This window comes from Marmota flaviventris, chromosome 7 (assembly GCF_047511675.1).
Source record: "Marmota flaviventris isolate mMarFla1 chromosome 7, mMarFla1.hap1, whole genome shotgun sequence".
Lineage (NCBI taxonomy): Eukaryota > Metazoa > Chordata > Mammalia > Rodentia > Sciuridae > Marmota > Marmota flaviventris.
The window spans coordinates 69,801,009-69,821,960 of NC_092504.1; positions in this window are offsets into that span (position 1 = coordinate 69,801,009).

Below are 20,952 nucleotides of genomic sequence, written 5' to 3' on the forward strand. Positions count from 1 at the left end.
TACTTTTAATCCCAAAGGCATATGAGCTCACACAAAGTAGGATAATGTTGACAGCTGACTTGTTTTCTATAATAGATGTGGTTGAATTAGTTTATATTTTTCACAAAAATCAAACATAAAATAAACTAATTGTATAGATGTTACTCAACATGTTACAGATGCTGCTTTCTGGAAAAAAAAAAAAGATTTAATGGAGAAATGTGCTCCCTTACTGTTTTCTGGGAAGTCAATTACTTCTAATTCAATAACATCCTAGCAGCAAAAGTTCAGAGGCTTAACTATAAAATGTGCTTATAAAATAAAATTCTCCAGCTTAGAGGTAGAGCATTTGCCTATCTAACAGGCATGAGGCCCCTGGGTTCAATTCCCAGCTTCAGAATAACTAAATTAATTAATAAATAAAATATAGTTCTTTAGTGAGCTATATCATGCCATTTTTCCTTATTTTAAAGAGTTTTATCAGATCTAGTAATTACAAGAGGATTTGATTATATACTTAGATAAACATGAATGGTGAAAATAGATGTCAAAATCAAATGTGGGTCACTAGGCCGATTTTCTGAGTTAATAAATTATAATTTATAAAATTGCAAATCAATTGACTGAGTTTATTGGACTACATGCTTTACAAAGGAAATTTTTATTTTTAATTTGCCTCTGATACTTTAATAGAATTGTAAATAAATTTAAAGCAATATACTATGGTAAAAGAACTAAAATTTTAATAAAGACAAAACTTGATGGTTACCAAACGCTGAAGGATCCAAAGAACTCATAATTAGTTGCTAAATATCAGAACAGAAATGCAATATGGTATATTGCCATATCTGTGACTATATGATATGAAATGTATATATGCATCAGCGATAATGGTATGAATGTAGTTATCCAATCCTCCACCAGAAATAGATTTCATTCATTTGTACTTTGGCTTTAGACTAGGCTTCCACTGAAAGGCAATGTTTAAAATGCAGCATGAAAATTACAATTGCTAAAAGGATGTTGTTGGGATTGTTGGCCACTAGGGTGCTCCATATGAAGTTCTACATGATAAATTTATATCATATTTTAAGGACAGGAAAGCAACACTTCCCAATAGGAGCTGATATATTTTATTCTTTTGTTTCTCTTTTAAATTTGGCTACCTGGAAGATAAGACTTTTTTTTCATAGAAAGCAAATGTTTATTACCATGTGATCCCCACGTTCACTAGGATATTGTAAAACATAACCTTCTTTTGTACTTTGCTGTCTCACTTAAGGAAGGGACAGATGCTTCTCACCATAAATCACATTTGACTTGCCTCTCTCTCCCCTGAGTGTTTGCCATGACTCATCTGAAGCACACTTCCACATGGTTATGCTCTTATGGCCATTGCTTTTGGTGAGGTTGATGAATCCCAATAATAATACTTCCCTTAAACACAGAGCTAAGATTTTACAGATAAAAAATATGTTTACTGAAGTGTGTATGTGTATACATACATATATAAATATAAAGCTATTTGCAATATTATTTCATAAAATGCATTATAATATATTATTATGAAATGCATTGGTTGGGGATATAGCTCAGTTGGTAGAGTGCTTGAAGGAAGATAAGACTTTAATGTGAGACACAAATTGGTTGCATAGAACATTTTATTCTCCATGTTCTACTCCACACCTTCTAGTCCAAATATTTTTGTCTCACTTTCACAATTTTTACTCATTATCATTTTTCTGTTTTATTATATGTCTTGAAATTTAGGTATAAATAAACAAACAACTAATATACTTTATCCCAGTCAATATGACTCTAAAATACTTAATTTCTAAATTTCTATTTTCTTGTTTATAAAATAATTTTCATAGGGTGTGAAATTCAAAATATGTTATTTATATAACAATGCTTTCAAACTGTTTTTACAAATATTAGGGTTTATAACTGCTCAAAGAGAATACCACTAAAATCCATACTAAGTCCATGAATTCCAGTATTAGAGATCTACACTATCTTGGAGTGTCTTTAAACTTTCTTCTGGAAATCTATTCCAACTCCACCTGTACTGTACAGATCCAGGGAGTTGGTCTGGCTCAGAAAGCATCCCACTTCCCCAGCCACAATAATTAGTTCTATATGAGCATGTGATCCAAGATGAAACAAGGAATATCAGATCTAAGATTTTACTGGAGTAAAGGGAAACTCATACTTCCATTTCACTGAAATTGCCCATTGAGAAGATCTAAGTCTAAAGTTCCTACAAGCACATTTTTTTTCTCTTCACAGGAAGAATATGTTTTAAGATAAAACTAAACTAATACAAAATAAAGCAGAATTGATAGAGACATATACTGATATTCTGATATATTCTGAGTGCCTTGACCCAATCATGTCTGAAGCCATTGTTATCTCCAAACACAGAATTTTGTGATTTCTTATTACTGGCTCTCTAACTCACAATTTTAATTCAGGCAAATTCACAGGGCAGCGGAAAGCTACTTGATCATCCTATAATACTATTTTTTAATGTGCTGAATCACTAAAGACAATAGAAAAGAATTCATAGATCATGCTATTTTTTAAAACCAGCCAACATCTATAGGTAAAAAGATTAAAATTTTTGAGAGGGGAAAACCCTTTAAAATTGCAGGGATTGATCCAGGTTTTCTTAGACCTGGTTATTACAATAGGAAACCTTCAAGGATTTCCCTGACAGAAATTTCTATGTGAAAGAAAATGGGAAGAAATCAGGCAAGAAACTAGCCATGTGACTGTGATATAATTCTGACCCTGAGTAAAGGAGAGAGTGAAGCAAGGTTGGATGAAAGTATCCTAGAATATACAACTTCACAGGTTCAGCCAGGCCACTGGAGAATCAAGACCAAAGTTGGCCAGGTTCCTCAGGAATAGGCCTGCCTCAGCATCCCTGCTGTAGTAGGGAATGAGTTGGAATAAGGTGGCCTGGGCTCAAATGCAACATTGCATTTCAGAAGGTAGCAGTATTTACATTCTTTGTAGTTGGAGATTTTGTAACCACATTATCATTGACTGACACCTATAATGAGATCCTATGGCACAGAAGGGGAAAGGCTAAGGAAGCAGTTAACTATGGTAGCAAGTGATGAATACTAACTCAGAGAAAGAATGACAGTAACTAAGTCAGTTTTTTCCTGATCATTCAGAAACATGAGATAATGGTGACTTCGCATGGGCTCTTATGCTGACTAGTATGGAACATTGATTGTAAGATTTAGAGTCTCTGCCTAACTTTTTAAGATGGAACCTTAACGACCTTCTTCTCCCCCTTCCAATCTTCTTGATCAAGTTTAATTACCTCTCAAGGTAAAACCTATCACTATGACATATCTAATACCAATAATCAAGGTAATAATCATGGTGTCATAATATCAGGTCCAAACCTATAATTTTGAGTTGTAATCTTTTGTGAACTCCCCAAATCAGAGCCCATATTAGTGATTTTTTTATGACTTTTGAATTCCTAGTCAAGTTTTAGAAATCAAAGTCCAGAGCCTGAGGGATACTTTTTGTTCCACTGAAATTGTTCTTCACACAGTGGGTGCTTAATAACTATGCATCTGAATGTCATGGGAGAGAGTAGGGCAACATTTAAGGCAGGAAAGCAAAGGAAAAGATAGGAGTGAACCCTTTCAAAGCTGCTTTTACAATTAACTGTCCCTGTGAAAACTGCACTGTAAGGCTAAAAGCACAGATTCTAGGACTGTTTTCTTGAATCCAAACTTCCATTACTCACAGTCCTTGATTCATTGATTCTCTTTATGCTAATGTATCCACCAGTGCTTGCTTTATGCCAGTTTTAGATCATCGATCAGGTGTGATATTTTCTTAGTTTTATGTACTGTTGGGAAAGCAGTTTGTTGTTGTTCAAAACCTTTATTAAGGTCTCTTTAAATCCAATTTTTAAATTGAGTCTGGCCACCTGATCCCTTTTAAGGCCCCTTTTAAAAAGAAAAAAGCAAGAATTTTTTAGAGAAAAAATAGTCTGTAAGTAGAGAGGGGCAAATCCATAGAAATCTTGTTTTATAGCATTTGGGGATATCTTATAGGTATAGCCACCTTATGCTCCACATGTTGAAAGTCTTGGATTCAATTCTATCTTAGTAGCCAGATAGTAAAAGTTTCACAGTGGTTAAGAGTCTCCTGATTTGGAGACAGGCAGCCTGGTTCAAATCTCTAAGTATTTTATTTGCTAACTTTGAATAGGAAATAGGGATGGTGATATTACCTACTAATAGTGAGCACTCAGTGAATATTAACAGGTAAATTACCTTTTTCTTACTATTGAGCTGTACTCATTTGCTTATACCTGCTACCATGGTTTTCAAATGGTAGCTGAGTTCTATGTCTCTGATTGGATTATTCTCCACTGAGTCTTTTCTGCTTCACAATTGATGTAATTTTTACATAGTTAGACTAAGTAAAACTGAAGAATTTCTCTGTTGAATATGATATCAAGATGGAGTGATGTGTAACAATTGGCTATGCATCTCAAATAACAGTTCAAAACAAAGTAGATGATTTTATTTTGAATGTTAATATGTCTATTGTGTTCTTTTAATTAAAATATTTTAGTTTAGTCCAAAGAGGTACCAAAATTTAAACTTCCAGAATTCTTACCAGCTTTAAAGGAATCAAATGCAAATTTGAGCACTGGCATGATACAGCAAACTCTTTACCCCAAAATATTCAATATAATAGAAATCCTACATATAAATACCTAAGCAATATAATTTTCAACATAGATCATGGATATATGCAACTTTTTCAAACCACAGAACATGGGTGTTTTAGTCAGCTTTTTTGATGCTGTGATTAAAGGATCTGACCAGCACAACCATTGGAGAGGAAAAGTTTAAGGGCTCTCGGTTTCAGAAGTCTTAGTCCAGAGAAGGCTGGCTCCATTCCTCCAGGCTTGAGGTGAGGCATCATGGTGGAAGAGGGTGAGGGAGGGAAGTAGCTCACATCACAGCTATCACGATGCAGAGAGAGAGGCTCCAGCTCCAGATACAAAATATATACCCCATAGACACACCCCCAATTAACCATGTCCTCCAGCCATACCCCACCTGCCTCTAGTTACCACCCAGTTAATCCCATCAGTGATTAATTCACTGATTGGGTTAAGACTTTCACAAGCCAAATATTTCCCCTCTGAAACTTTTTGTATTGTCTTACATGGAGCTTTTGGGGGGCACTTCATATCCAAACCTTACCAATGGGGACATCTTACTTTTCACAAGTTCAATTACTCCTTTTTATGTAGTCCTAGCACAGTCCTTAGTTGGCAAAGATCTAGATTATCAACTCTGTAACCAAAGGCAATCATCAGTTTTCTTCTCTATAATAAATAATAAACTCTCTAAAGGTGTCTTGTTAAGAATCAAGTGAGTTAATGCTCTCAGCTTACTCCCTAGAAGGATAAATGTTTGTATCTAACATCATCTTCTTCTTTCAAACACTATGGTAACTGATATCCATGTAGTATTTTATCATTTGCAAGCATCTTTTTAATTAAGTAAAAGACATAGTGAGTATAAAAAGAAAATCTGGGGCTGGGGATATAGTTCAGTTGATAGAGTGCTTTCCTCCCATGCACATGGTCCTGGGTTCAGTCCCCAGCACCACCAACAGGGGAAAAAAATAAAGAAAAGAAAATCTGCAGTCACCTGAGTATTGCCCATCATAATTTCATAGTGGTATAAATGATTGATATATGACTAACCTCCAAGATGTGTGGAGATGGTACATGAGTGCTAGACCATTCAGGAGACCAAGGATAAAGGGGAGAACTATATATGGTCCATGATATTGTTGACAACAAAAATGAAGCAAGCATTCATTTGGCTCTCATTGTGATGAGTTTGGTTAGATGAACCCTCCAATAGCTTAAAGCAGTGATTCTCAAAGTGGAGCCCCTAGATCAGCTTCCCTAGATCTTGTAAGCAATGCAAAGTTCTCAAGGCCCTATGCCAGACCTACTGAGATTAAAAATTTGGGGTTGAGTATGACCATTCTGATATAAGCTAGGGTTTCAGAAACCTTAACTAATAATATTCTCAAGAAGACAGAGAAATGAACAAAAATATAAATCCTTCTGTGATGAGTCCTCCATACAACAGGGCTAGTTCCAGGAAGCTAGAGAGTCAATTTAACCTAATCCAGTGTAGGAAGTGATTCACATGAATCATCAAGTATGAGTGGAAGTCAGAGAGATGAAAGAGGAATAAAGGACTAAATTAGATTCCAACTGTCTTCACTGAATACAGAACAATGAACACAGCTTGTTATAACTAACATTCTTTAGAATTTCTTACTTGCCAAAGGTTGTATTAAATCTTTTACATTTAATCACTAGAACATACCTTTAGGAAAATTAGTATTACTCCCCCAATTTTGCTAGAAGGAAGCTGAGGTTTAGCAGTGAATGTTCTTGAGAAGATGAGCAGAGAAAATACGAACAAGAAAACATGGTCTACTTTAATGAAAGAACAGGCATTTCCACACACTCACAGTAGACAAGAAAATGAGTGCAGAGTGGAAAGGTTCACAGATTTTTGTCAATGTCACCACTGAGTGATAGGCAATGCTAATATTTAAATACAGTTAGTCTGTCAGCAGTGTTCATAATGGCAACCACTGCATTATACTGCTAATAACATTTAGTATACTGAATTACAATTACCTTTTCATCTGTCTGTTTTCCCCATTAGATCTGGCAATTATTTTCTAAACCCCAGTCCAGCAAGATTTGTGCACATAATAGGCACTCAATTAATGTTTATAAAATCTGTGAATGAATAAATAAATACACAATGGCACTAACCCCATCAATGTGGGCTAAAAATGAGGTAAAGTATATGTGTAATTAGCTGTACATGTTTCATTATAATTTATAGAAAATTTTGGCTATAATTTTAGACCTGTTGGACATCATTTATTCTTAAGGATTCCATTTTGCTTGTAAGTTTTGATTAAAATCCCTTTAAAAAAGTACTGGTTTGTGAATACAATTGGACATGTTGATTGTCTTCTAATAACCATTTCACCTCTCATCTACAATGTAAGATTCACTGTAGTTTTAGAACTTTACCTCCAGCTCCAGGAATGAAGTACTTAACCTAAGCTAAGCCAATTATTTCATTCCACCCTCTTAGTTCTACTATGGGTTCATTCATGAGTATATGATCTAGTCTAATAAAATCAAAGAAAATCTTAGTCCTCATGCTGGAAATTCTGGAACACAAATAATCTCTCTCTCAAAAGAGTATGATATGCAAATGCAATTACTAGAATTATTGTTACCAATTTGCTAGCCTGAAGAAAGCCATCTGAGGAAGAAAACAAAAACACACAGAAGGGCAATACCAAATAAAATTATAGAATGATTACCTGATCAAAATATGCCTAAAGTCCATATCAATACTGAACTTCTCCATTTTTCATATAAATTCCATATTGTTGTAACCAGTATGTGCAGGTTTTCTCCTTTAATAAAAGCTAATACTCCTAGCAAACAAGTGGAACTCTTGAAAAACCGGTTATTACATGCTCTCTCTTCCAATAATGAGAATCATATCAAGTTAACTATTGCCTTAGTCCTGTGAACTCAAGCAAAACAGATATTAAATAGCAAAAACATTCACTTCTGCTATAGTTTGAATGTATCTCCCAAAAAGCATGTGTTGGAAATTTAATTCTCAATGCAACAGTATTGGAAGGTGGGGCCTAGTGGGAGGTGTTTAAATCATATGGGCTCCACCCTCATGAATTGATTGATAATGATTATAAAAAGAGTTGAGGGGCTGGGGTTGTAGCTCAGTGGTAGAGCACTTGCCTAGCATGTGTAAGGCACTGGGTTCGATCCTCAGGACCATAAAATAAATAAATAAACAAATAAAGGCATTGTATCCATATACAACTAAAAAAAAAATTTTAAATAATAATAAATAAATAATAGAAAGACTTGAATCTGTGAGGTTGATCTCTTACTCTCTCATAGTCTCAACTTTCTGCCTCCTTCCATGAGATGATAAAGCACAAAGGCTTTGCTATATGTGGCCATTCATTCTTGAACTTCCCAGCCTCCAAAACTGTAAGAAATAAATCCCTTTTCTTTAGAAAGTGCTCAGTCTCAGGTATTCTGTTATGGCAGCACAAAATGGACTTAGACAATTGTTTTAGTCAGGTTTTTAACTGCTGTGACTAAAGGATCTGACCAGAACAATTTTAAGGAAGAAAAGTTTATTTGAGGGCTCACGGCTTTAGAGGTCTTAGTCCATAGAAAGCCTGTTCCATTCCTCAGGGCTCGAAGTGAAGCTGAACTTCATGGTAGAAGAGGGTAGCAGAGGAAAGCAGTTCACATGATGATCAGAAAATAGAGAGAGAGAGACTCTATCTCCAGATACACAACATATACCCCATAGCCATGCCCCCCCCACGTCGTCCCACTTCACCAGCTACATCTCACCTGCCTCCAGTTACCATTCAGTTAATCCCCCCAGGGATTAATTCACTGATTAGGTTAAGGGAATGACCCAATCATTTCTCCTCCAGACCTTCTTGCATTGTCTCACACGTGAGCTTTTGGGGACACCTCACATCCAAACCATAACAGACAATTAAACAAGATCTTTTATGATCCAGCACAAGTCATTCTTTCTTGTCTAGTTCTGATCTCAACATCTACCTTTAATGACAACTGAATCCTTGACTACTTGCCATGCCCAGAGACTTCATCCTTGCATCCAGTCATCCTTGCACCCTTTTGAACTGATTAAGACCATACCTTTCTCCACCAGCATTCTTTTGGGCTTGGGGTCCTACCTCTCTAAGCTATACAGTGCCTGGTGGCCTACGACTAACAGTCAGATGTTGCTAATTCAGACATCATCCTGACAGTTGCTAAGGTATCTCAACCTTTACAAAGGAAGATCCCTAAAAGTGCCTCTTATAAAACCAAAAGAGAGTTTTGGCACTTCTTGAGACTTTTCTGCAATAGACAAACTACAAAATCTCCTGTACTGTTTGGTATTTTAAATTTTTCTTTAATGTTTCTTGTGTGTATATTTTTTTCTCCACCCCAAAAATTATGAGGATAAAAGACAAGGATGCACTTTCCTCTGTCTTCTTTTAAGGGGCACTTAATAAATTGTGGTTGACTTGGATATAAAAGGGTAGCTAGGCAGCAACTTCCCTGGGGGGAAAAATTGTGAAAAGAACTTCACCAACTTGTGAAAAGAATTTGGATATGATAATATGTCTCTTAAAATGGAATTCTTTTTTAATTTTTTTAGTTGTTGCTAGACATTTATTTTATTGATTTATTTTTATGTAGTGCTGATGATTGAACCCAGTGCCCCACACAAACTAGACAAGTGATCTACCACTGAGTCACAACCCCAGCCCTTGAAATGGAATTCTTAAGCAATTTTGTTAGTGGCATTTGTTAGCATATTTATCCTCTCAAACATTCAGTGCACACACTCTATGTACCAGGCATTGCTAGACATAAGGACCAAGAGAGTCATGATTTTGTCATGATGACATAAGTATCCTTTAGCTCACATTTTTTATATTCTTCCTTTATTTCTCTGCAAAACAAGACTCCAATTGAAAATGAGGACCAGATGAAACAAGACACCAGAACAATGGCTAAGCAATTTCAGTTTAGATTAAATTGCTCTTGAGGCAGAGAGATTAAGATCTTACATTAAGGTATATGTATCTGGAAATGCCTGGTATACTTTTCTTATGTGATAGACATGAGCCTGTGGTCTGTGATCATGCCAGTTCAGAAATGGAAACTGCTATCAACAGCACATGGCTGATCCATATTGTCAATGACACAAGAAACTAAGCATAGAAAAGTCAGCTTAGTTTTCAATGCCTTTTTGCCTTGTGACTTCATAATTATAATTCTTTTGGGGGGGAAATGATTCTGCTTTAAAAACCTATAAAACATCATTATAACACAATAGAGCTTTGGATAGCTATGAGGGAAAAACTGGTATTGTGAATCTGAAATGCTTTTTCTCTTCAGTAAGAACTATTATAATCAATAGGACATAGACAGCAAGCAGGCATTGTCAGGGTATTGCTTCTATATTAAGTTACAGATTTGATACAATTACAGGGTCAATTATTTTCTTCACTTATATAGTTAATATCTAGAGTTAACTAGCCAAAATGGCTCAAAATCACTGAGAAGTCACTATAAAAATTCTCTCATCTTTTCACAAAATAAAAATGTTCAGGAGAGGGCTGGGGGTATAGCTCAGTTGATAGAGTGTTTGCCTCACATGCACAAGGCCCTGGGTTCAATCCCTAGTACCACAAAAAGAAAAAAAAAGTGCTCAGGAGACATAGAAAAGTGATGAAAATTTAAAACTTCCTTGAAAAGTAAACCTAAAGGACAACCTAATGCCAAATCTTAGAGGAATTTATAGTAGTTATAGAATAGAATGGAGCTAGACAGGAAAAAAATGTACCCGTTGTATTTTATGGCAGTCTATCATAATAGATCATAACTTGCACTCCAAATCAAAGTTGGATCTAAATTTCATCTGCACCTAGCTATACGATCTTTGTTAACTATTTTTTTCTGTAAAATGGGTATACTAACACTACCACTGTTATAAACTGAATCATGTTCTCCTAAAATCCATATGTTCCTCAATGGGACTATATTTGGAGATAGGACCTTTACAGAGGTAATTAATATTAAATGAGGTCATAATAGTGGGGCCCTAATTCAATAGGACTGGTGTCCTTAGAAGAGGAAGACACACCAGGGATATACATGTACAAAGAAAAAGCCAAGTGAGATAACAGCAAGAAGGTAGCCATCTGCAAGCCAAGAAGAGAACTCATCAGAAATCTACCCTGGAACCATTTTTATCTTGAACTTCCAGCCTCCAAAACGGTGAGAAATGAATTTCTTTTGTTTAAGTGACCCAATCTGTGGTATTTTGTTAGGGCAGTCTGAGAAGACTAATAAAACAAATTTCATGGATTGTTCTGAGGACTGAATGCATTTATGAGGAGTATAGGGCCTAGCACAATGAAAATGTTCCTATTGTTGTTAGTAATTTATAAACAGAGACCTGCTAGAAAAGAATGGGATGATGCTCCTTATAACCCTCATCATCTGTCCCAAAATTCCCTTGGAATAATTAGCCAACGAAGATTAAGCTCTTGCTATAGATGTCAAAGGCTGGCTTGGGGCACATTCTAAGAGGAATAAATCTTGTGCATGAAGTTATCTCAGTGCACACCTTCCACCATAAAGTGAGATTCAAACTACAGCCTTAGTTTTCCCATACATGCAACACATAGAAGGGCCCAGCAGCAATTAAATCTTGGTCCAAAGGGAGTTCCCTACATGTAGTCACCAACAGCCACGTTTTTTCTCAAGGTGAATTCCTGACTGCTAGAAATATCTAAACCTGGAATCAAAAGAAAGGTACGTGGAAAGTTAGGACCAGAGGAGGAATTGTTGCTTCACCCCCTCCCCTGGTGGAATTGTTCATGTAGGTGGGTCATATGTAGAATAACGCTGCCCAAACACCCCGATCCTCTTACGTCCTTGAACTGAAAGAAAACTGTGTTATATTCTTTTGGATATGTACGTGAATAGACATAAGTATATAAATATATCAAATATGAACAATGATCTTGCAGTACTCATAGAATTATTAAAGTGTCTTTCTTCAATTTTCCCTTCTTTATGTATATTTCATCTGTTAATTTTGTAATATAAATTCATGCTGTTGCATAGTTTTTAAACTTATTTTAGTAGTCAAATTTTACAGTTCTAGAGGTTTTAATATTTATTCACATTCCCCTGAAAATAATAAAATTCCTCCCTATTAATTATTAGAATAATAAAAAGGTAAATTTTATTGATATAATTTATTTTATTTTTTTCCTTTCCAGATTTTTTATTGGTGCACTATAGTTGTACATAATGATGAGATTTGTTGTTACACATTTGTGCATGCACACAATATAACATATAATTTGGCCAATATCATTCCCCAGCACTTCCCCCTTTTCCCCTCCTCCCTTCCTCCCTCTGGTCCCTTTACTGATCTCCCTTTGGTTCTCATGAGACTCCTGCCCATCTCCCAGATTTCTTTTCCTTTTTCCTCTCTACTTTCCACATATGAAAGAAAAGATAGAATTCTTGATCTCCTGCATTTGGCTTATTTCACTTACCATAATGGTCTCAATTCCATACATTTTCCTGCAAATTTCATTCTTCTTTATTGCTGAGCAAATCTCCTTGTGTATATATACCACATTTTCTTTATCCATTCATCAGTTAATGGATACCTAGGCTGGTTTCATAGTTTATTTGCTTTAAATTATTGTTTTAAGTTGTTTGATTCTCCATGGCAGTGTGTGTGTATAAATACAATTTTAAAAACATAAATTCTTAAATTGCCACAAATGTAGACCAAATGTATCTTTTTAAAAACAAATTCTACACTAGTATGGCAATTTGTAAATCAATGGATGTGTAACTGATGTGATTCTGCAATCTGTGTATGGGGTGAAGGTGGGAGTTCATAACCCACTTGAATCAAAGTGTGGAATATGATATGTCAAGAAATTTGTAATGTTTTGAACAACCCACAATAAAAAATTAAAAAAAAAAAAAACAAACAAATTCTGCCTATAATTTAAAATAATCCTTGTATAAGATGTTGGAATTATAGCCTAAGGTCTATTAAATTAGCACAAGTTATTTAACCACAGAAACTGCATTCTGATGAAGCTGAACAAGAATGTTTTGAGGTATTATGTTTGATATTCACTTAGTGGTGATTTCTCGGATTGGTTAAAGCCTCCTTGAAAATCTGCTTGTCCCTTGTGAGACTCCACTAGAATTCCAGCATGCTCAAGGCAGTATCTGCTGCCCTACTGACATGGCTTGTCCTCACTGCCCTTTCCCAAACCTCTCATCTCTCTTTTAAAACTTGTCTTGTTCTGGGGTTGTTTTAGTCAGCTCTTTCATTACTGCAACCAAAAGATCTGACAATAATAATTGTAGAGGAGGAAAAGTTTATTTGTTGCTCACCATTGCAGAAGTCTTAGTCCATAGACAGCTGACTCCATTGCTCTGTACATGAGGTGAGGCAGAAAAATCATGGCAGAAAGGTGTTGCAGAGGAAAGCAGCTCAAGATATAGCACAAGGAAGCAGAGATCCACCGTGCTAAACTCAGCAGGAACAAAATATATACTCCAAAGACAGCAATCCACCTCCTCCAGCCATAGCCTACCTGCCTTCAGTTAATACCCAGTTAATCCATTCAAATGGATTAATGCACTGACCAGGTTAATTCTCTCACATCTCAATAATTTCACTACTAAACATTTTTGCATTGTCTCACACATGAACTTTTGGGAGACACTTCATATCTAAACCATATGAGGAGTCTCTTTCTATAAAGTTCTCTTGGCAATTGATAAAATCATTTATACTATAGGATATGAATTATCCTAATAGAAGATAACTAATAAATGCATTTTGTATAGAGATGCTCTGTTTTATTAATCTTTTTACACACATACTTTGCATATATGTATAAAGTACATAGTGACTAATCAAGAAATAGTTTTTAAAAATTAGGGAAAATACAAGTTGTCTTTTTTCCAAAACTTTGTCCTGGGATGTAGAAATTTTTCTGTTTTAAAGCTTCCTTTGCTTCAGATGATCTTATTAAATCTGAACTAACTATTCTCTTTAATTATGCTATAGCTTACATAAGGAGGCCATCAAGTCCCCAAAACACATAACAAGCTTTCCTCTACTGCAAATAAACAAACTATTAATCATTGCAAACCATTAACTCCCTCTAGGACAGTAATCAATATACAGTACACACTCAATAAACATTAGTGGAGAATATGATCAATTGTATGAACATTAAAGACACACAGTAGTCAACAAACAATTGCTGAAAAATTCAACTTAATGGTAAATTGTGACTATATATCTAAGAAAAACAAATGATATATTTTTTTAAGTCTGGAGTTACTTCCTGTATGTATTTATTTGCTATTTATAAATCACCATCCAAAATGTTGTTTCCTCTTTAAATTATTTCATTTATTTACTTTTTTCCAATGTCACAGAAAGTATTCTATTTCCACATATCAATCAGAGAGATTAAAATTAAAATAAGACTTTCAGAAAAATGTGTTATGAAATGTACTGAAGCAAAACCTTGGAACTCACCAGGAAGACTTAATAAATTACAAGCCAGATTAGCAACTGCAAACTACTCAAGAGTTTGTACCTTGAAATACCTCTCCTTCCTTAGTTTTTAAGTCTTTCCTAAAAGCTAGATCAATTACACCCATTTATTACAAAATAAATAGTAATGGCAGCATATTTGCAAGAATTTACTCAAGAAGTCTTCAAATTTGAAAATATACCTCTTTTCACTAGCTTCAAAATATTTCTTTATCATATATTTCTGCATTTTTACTAACTTTATGGGTTTTGCTTTCCTTCTCCCTTTGAGAGTGGTTAGATAATTGAAACATCAGTGTTTTAAATTAAACACCACTTGAAAAATTGTTAAATATGTATTTAACAATTTATCTCTACAGGATACATACATTTAAATATACTAAAAATTATAACATACATATCAATTTATCACACAATATGATCTTAATTAAACCTTAGGACTCAAATTAAATGGACGATACCATCAGATTCAGGAAGAAGAGCATTTTTAATTAACTCATTTCCAGTAAAACTGAGTTGCATTAATAATTGCTTAGTATTTAGTTTCTTTTTATATACTTGACTTGGATTTCAAACTCACCATTTTTGATAGATAACTCTTATATGAATATAAAATAAAGATTCATAAAAGATAACTCATAGACAGTAGAGAAAAAATCCATAAAACTTCAAATCATCTCTCACTGTTACATCTTCTGATTTATTTTCTCTTATATTTCTTCTAGGAATCTCTCTTGTTCTGTGGCATCATCTAATATCCATGATAACAAATTTGAGTATGTTTCCCTAAGAGACACTTGAATTTTTAAAGAAACTCTTGAAGACAAAAGACTTAAGTACCCAACGAACAACTTGTAACTATGTTGTAGTCACCATGGTGGCTCCTGTGGTCCCTAACTTGCCCTCAATTACAGGTGCATTCACTCATTCATTCAATCCCTAATATTCTGAATGTCAGTGAATATGTGCCAAGTGTTGTTCCAACCACTTCAATAGCCTAGAATAAGACCTGGTTCTTTCTACTGTTGAACTGAGAGACCCCCAAGGGATGTGGGCTATCAAGAGGATTACAATAAATATGCCCAAAATGTTTAGTAAGGTGCATTTATTTGAGAGGAAGTGAGTAAGGTTACACAGAGCTCAAAATAAGTAAAGGAAGAGTGTTGCGATTTATACCCTCTTAACCTGAGTTCAAGGAGGATTGTACCAGAATGTTTTTAGCATATAAGGAAAAGCAACTAGAAACCAGAGGTGTCCATACCTCTGTTTGGGTGGGAGAGTCTATTTTTTTATACCCATGTATCAAACAGACTTTTTAATAGTACCCCCTTGCACATTCACAAGTGTTTCAGTGAGCATGATGAATTATCAGATCATCCTATTCATAAAGGAGGTAGCAGCTGAGCTTGAAAAGGAAGTAGGAGTTTGCCAGCTGGAGAATGGGTGGTTCAGGGAGGAAGGAAACTGCTCCAAGAAAAGGGAATACAAAGTACAAATGCAAGGAAATAAAAATTTTTTTAAAAAGCAGTCAGGAAGAGCCCTGGCACTGGTGCAGAATGCCTGCAGGCAGACCTTACCACTAACTACTCTAAACCACAGCCCTAGTGAGCTTTTAAAAACACACATGAAATAATACACTTCCTCTGATGAACTCCCATACATGACTTCCCATTGCTCACAGAATAAAGCTTGAATTCCTTACCACAGCTTACAGGACCCTAGCAAATCCATTTTGCCCAACTCTCTATCCCTATCATGTGCCCCCACTATCATCTCTATCCACACTCCCATGATCACTGACTACAGCCTTACACTCTCCTCTATGACCAACTTTAAGGTCTTTCATGTGGTTTCCCAAATATCAACTCCTCAAAAAGCAAGGTACTTTCCTGCCTAAAGCAATACTTCTCACTCCCTAGTGCCACTGCATTATCTATCACGTCAGCCTATTTCCCAAGTAGCTTAATCTCTTTGTTAACTAATTTTACTAATTTTAACTAAATTTCATATATATTTATCAGTCATCTGACTCCAATATTAGAATGCCAGCCCTTGATGGGAAGAGCCTAATTTGTCAAGTTCACAACTATTATTCCTATCAATAAAGTAATCTACAACATACAGGTGTACTATAAATTTTAACTGAATGAATGAAGTGTTAGGAATCATACTGAATGTATTTCATCTCTTAAAGCACTTGCATTTATTTATTTTTTTTAAAAAAGATAAAAACAGAATACACGCCTAACATGTGGGAATGCTCCCTGATGTTGAATTAACAGGCGTAGGTGAGAGAGAGAGATGTGCTTTGGGAAAATGGTATGTTTCTTTTACCTTCATTTCACTGATATAATCCAAAGACCTACATATTGAAATCTAGAAAAAAATGTCTACATTTCTGCCTCCTAGTGTGCTTATAAGAAAAGAATAGGAAAACAGAATAGCTTATTTCTCTTTTGTGAGGTAAATAATACATAATTTTAAGCCTCACATATATTAACATCATTGGCACTCTGTAAGCCAATAAGGACATAATTATCTTTAGGGTACTATGTAGGGAGGATATTTAAGTACTCACTATATTAAGTTTGAAAACAGACTGCAGGCATACAAACAAAAAGGTGAAAACTTTTAAGATTAAATGATACACAAGAGGGTATATGAAACTCAACTGAGAGTGCTATCAAAATGAGAACAGCCTGTTAAGATAATGAAAATTGGAAAATTCTAGCAAATAGGAATTATATTAGGAAGCAAAACACATTAAAGGAAAGCATAAGAAATTTTTGATGATCTTCATTCTTTCCCCAGCCTTTGTTGTTATTTGCTAATGTACTTTATGATTATTGAAACTAAAGTTTATTTCCTCATTAGTTTCATTCATTCTTTTCCACTGGCAGACATCAATTCTCTCCTTTTTTGGACCTTTAGTTTTTTTATATATTATATACATAATATATAATTATATGTGTAATTATTATTATTATATATTATATATATATTATTTATATATAATATATATAAAACTAAAATGAACATGGTAGTTATACTCTATATTCCCTTTATAGTATTTGCATATACATTAGAATCATAATAAAGTCAAAATGCCTTAGGGTGCAACATATAATATCCTCAGAAGCTATTATGAGGGGAAAAGCCACCATGGGATGGTGACAGTCTAAGAATTTTTTCATTATTATTATATAAACATTTCTACAAAAAAGAAATTCATGTGGGACCAGGTGGAATAAAATAACATAAAAAACTGTGGGCAGCAGTGCATACCTGTAAATCCATCTGCTCAAGAGGGTGAGGCAGGAAGATCACAAGTTTGAGGCCAGCCTGGATAACCTGGATAACCTGTCTCAAAAGTTAAAAAATTATAAAAGGGTTAGGGGTGTAGCACAGTAGTAGAGCACCCCTGGCCCTTGGGTTCAATCTCCAGCAGAGAGATAGAGATAGAGATAGAGAGATAAAGATAGAGAGAGAGGGTGGGGGGGGAGGGGGAAAGACCTTAAGTAGCTAATATTCTATGTTCTTCCTGTTTTTTTAAATGCTACAGCATCAATATAAACATCAGTAAATAATAACAAAGCATCCATCATGCGCATGACACTACATCTAGGCTTTGAGGATACAAAGAATTTAATACAATATATAAGGATTAAATAAGAAATTAAACAAGCAAATGTATATAAAGTACTTAGCAGTTAATAAAGATCAACAAATGTTGGCCACTGTTGTGGTGGTTTTTGTGGTCATCCTAAATGGAAATGACAGTTGAGGTGGTCAGTAACAGAGGAAAGTACACATATCTTTTAATATGGTCTAGAATATCTGGAGCCTGTATACGTACAAATAAAATTAAGAATGTTATTTTTTGTGGAGGAGTATAATATAGGCGTTATGTGAGAACAGGGTGAGGCTTCACATGTTGTATGCTGTGAGTACTTAGTAGCCTGCTTTCCCTGGAATGAGGGCTTCATATAAATCCTTGATGGGTCATGTGTTCAAGAGTCTTCCATCAATACCAGTAAAGAATTTTACCCCCAGGAGAAAGCATAAAGACAATTTTGAGTAGGGAAGAGGTATGGATAAACACCTAAAAGTACTTGAGAGATAAACAAATCAATTAGGAGACTGTAGTAATATTCATATGGCAGAGCATCTCTAAGAGATTTTTCCCTATTAGGAGACTTAAATGAATCATAAACACACCTGTAATGATGGTTCTGAAAGCTCATGGAATTCCACCAGACTTTACTTCCCGATTTTCAATTTTGATCAATTTCTTCAAACTTTAAGTCCCATGTTTCCATAATTTTGCTTCAACTTAGGATCTCACATTCTGTGTAGACCCTTTACAAAAGAAACCTGGTAAGATGGCGCCCTGCTCTTAATCTGGGCTTCACCTTAGGAAGCTACCTCTTGCAGTATGCTTGGCCTCCCTCACCAGCCCATCCTCATAAGTGCTCAGCCTGAGTCCAGAGCTTTGGTTAATCAGAGAAGATGAATCAGAAAAGCAGAATTGTGACTAATTTAACATGAAGACAAAGGAGTGCGAAAAGCTAAAGCTGACTTCAGTGATTCAAGCATAATTGACCATGAGAAATGTGTCCAGCTGGCAGACAGCGATGGGGAGATAAATCTCAGAAGAAAATGTCACAGCCAGAGTAGACTGGAGGAGTGTTTTAGTTAGCTTTTAGTCACTGTGATAAAAATATCCAATAAGAACAAAACAGAGGAAGGAAAGTTTATTTGGGGCTCAGTTTCAGAGGACTCCGTCCATAGTCGGCCAAATCCGTTGCTCTGGGCTCAAGGTCAGGCAGCACATCACTGGGGAAGGGCCCAGTGGAGGAGAGCTGCTCAGCTCATGGCAGGGTTAGGAAACAGAGAGCAGGGAGGAAAAGGGCCACAGGAAGAGCAACCTTCCAGGGTTGTTCAGTGACCCACCTCCTCCAGCCCTGCTCCACTTGCCTGCAATCACCATCTAGTCAGTTCATTCAAACCAGGGCAGGCTTATAGGTTACAGTTCTTATAATCATTTCACCTCTGAATATTCCTGCATTAACAGGAGCTTTTGGAGGACACCTCATATCCAAACCACCACAAGGAACCTCTCAGTGGAGCTCCTAAGGAAAGACTTGTGAAGAAACAGCAATTTCTAGGACTAAGCTCATGTTCAGGGTCAGCAGAGACACATATAAAAAGGAAGGACATAAAGAAATGACAGAGGCAGGAAAGCATTTAATTTGGTGAAAGTCAAGGAAAGAAAGAGTCAAAACTTAGAGGCACCACCAACGGTGAAGAGGTCAACAAGAATAAGAATTGGCAAAATCCTGGGGGTTTTCCCAGGATAATTTCTCAAAACAGCACTTATTGATTTAACAGTATATAAAAGTTGTCTTAGAACAAAAAGAGATATTAGTCCCAAATTAAAATGTGTCTCCATTGGAAACTACATGATAGCTTCACTCATTTTACAAAGTTTGAATACATATATAATAATTATACATATAACATTTATATATAATTATATACATATGTAATTATATACAGTATACATAATATATATTAATATAGCCTATATATCATGTGTATGTGTGTATGAGCATGTACACAAATGACTTAAGGTATCTTTATCTATTTCCATATAAAAAGAAATTTAAACTTTAGTAGTTTAACTCAGCTACCACAAGCCTGTTTTGCCTTTTAGATTTTAATTTTCCTAAGAACTTCCCCACACCATCCACATTGTTTCTATGACATAAACTCTATGTCCAACCTATGGGTTCTCTTCTCCACTGAAACTCATTTCTTACACAGCAATGTCACAAAGAGCCGTATTATAAATATATATCTCAAGAAAGCCTCTTCAGTTACAAAATCCATATGTAGTAGAAGAAATTCACCCTCTAACTCTCACTCTAAACCATTCAACATGGTCAAAGACTAGGAATTAGACAAGAAACCTTGCACCTACTGAAAAATGTTAGGCCTAAGAATCCAACATGTATGTGAGTTCCTTAACAAGACTCCTAAAGTGCAAAAAGTAAAATCAAAAATCAATAAATGGGATGGTATCAAACTAAAAAGCTTCCTCACAGCAAGAAATAATCAAGAGTGTGAAGAGAGTTGGGCGCGGTGGCGCACGCCTGCAATCCCAGATGCTCAGGAGGCTGAGACAGGAGGATTATAAGTTCAAAGCCAGCATCAGCAATTTAGTGAAGCCGTAGCAACTCAGTGAGACCCTGTTTCTAAATAAAAAATACAGAATAGGTGTGGGGATGTGGCTCAGTGGTTGAGTGCCCCTGAGTTCAATCCCCAGTACAAAAAAGAGAGAAAAAGAAGAGAGAGCCTACAGAATGGGAGAAAATCTTTGCCACCTGCTCCTAAGGGCATTAATTTTCAGGATATACAAAGAAATCAAACAACTTAACAACAACAAAAAAAATGCAATCAATAAATGGGCAAAGAAAAAAAACAGACATTTCTCAAAAGAAGAAATACGAATGGTCAACAAATATATGAAAAAAGAAGTTCAACTTCTCTAGTAATTAGAGAAATGCAAATTAATGCAACACTGAGATTTCATCTCACTCCAGTCAGATTGGCAACAATAAAAAAATACAAGTTACAATAAATATTGGTAAGGATGTGGGAAAAAAAT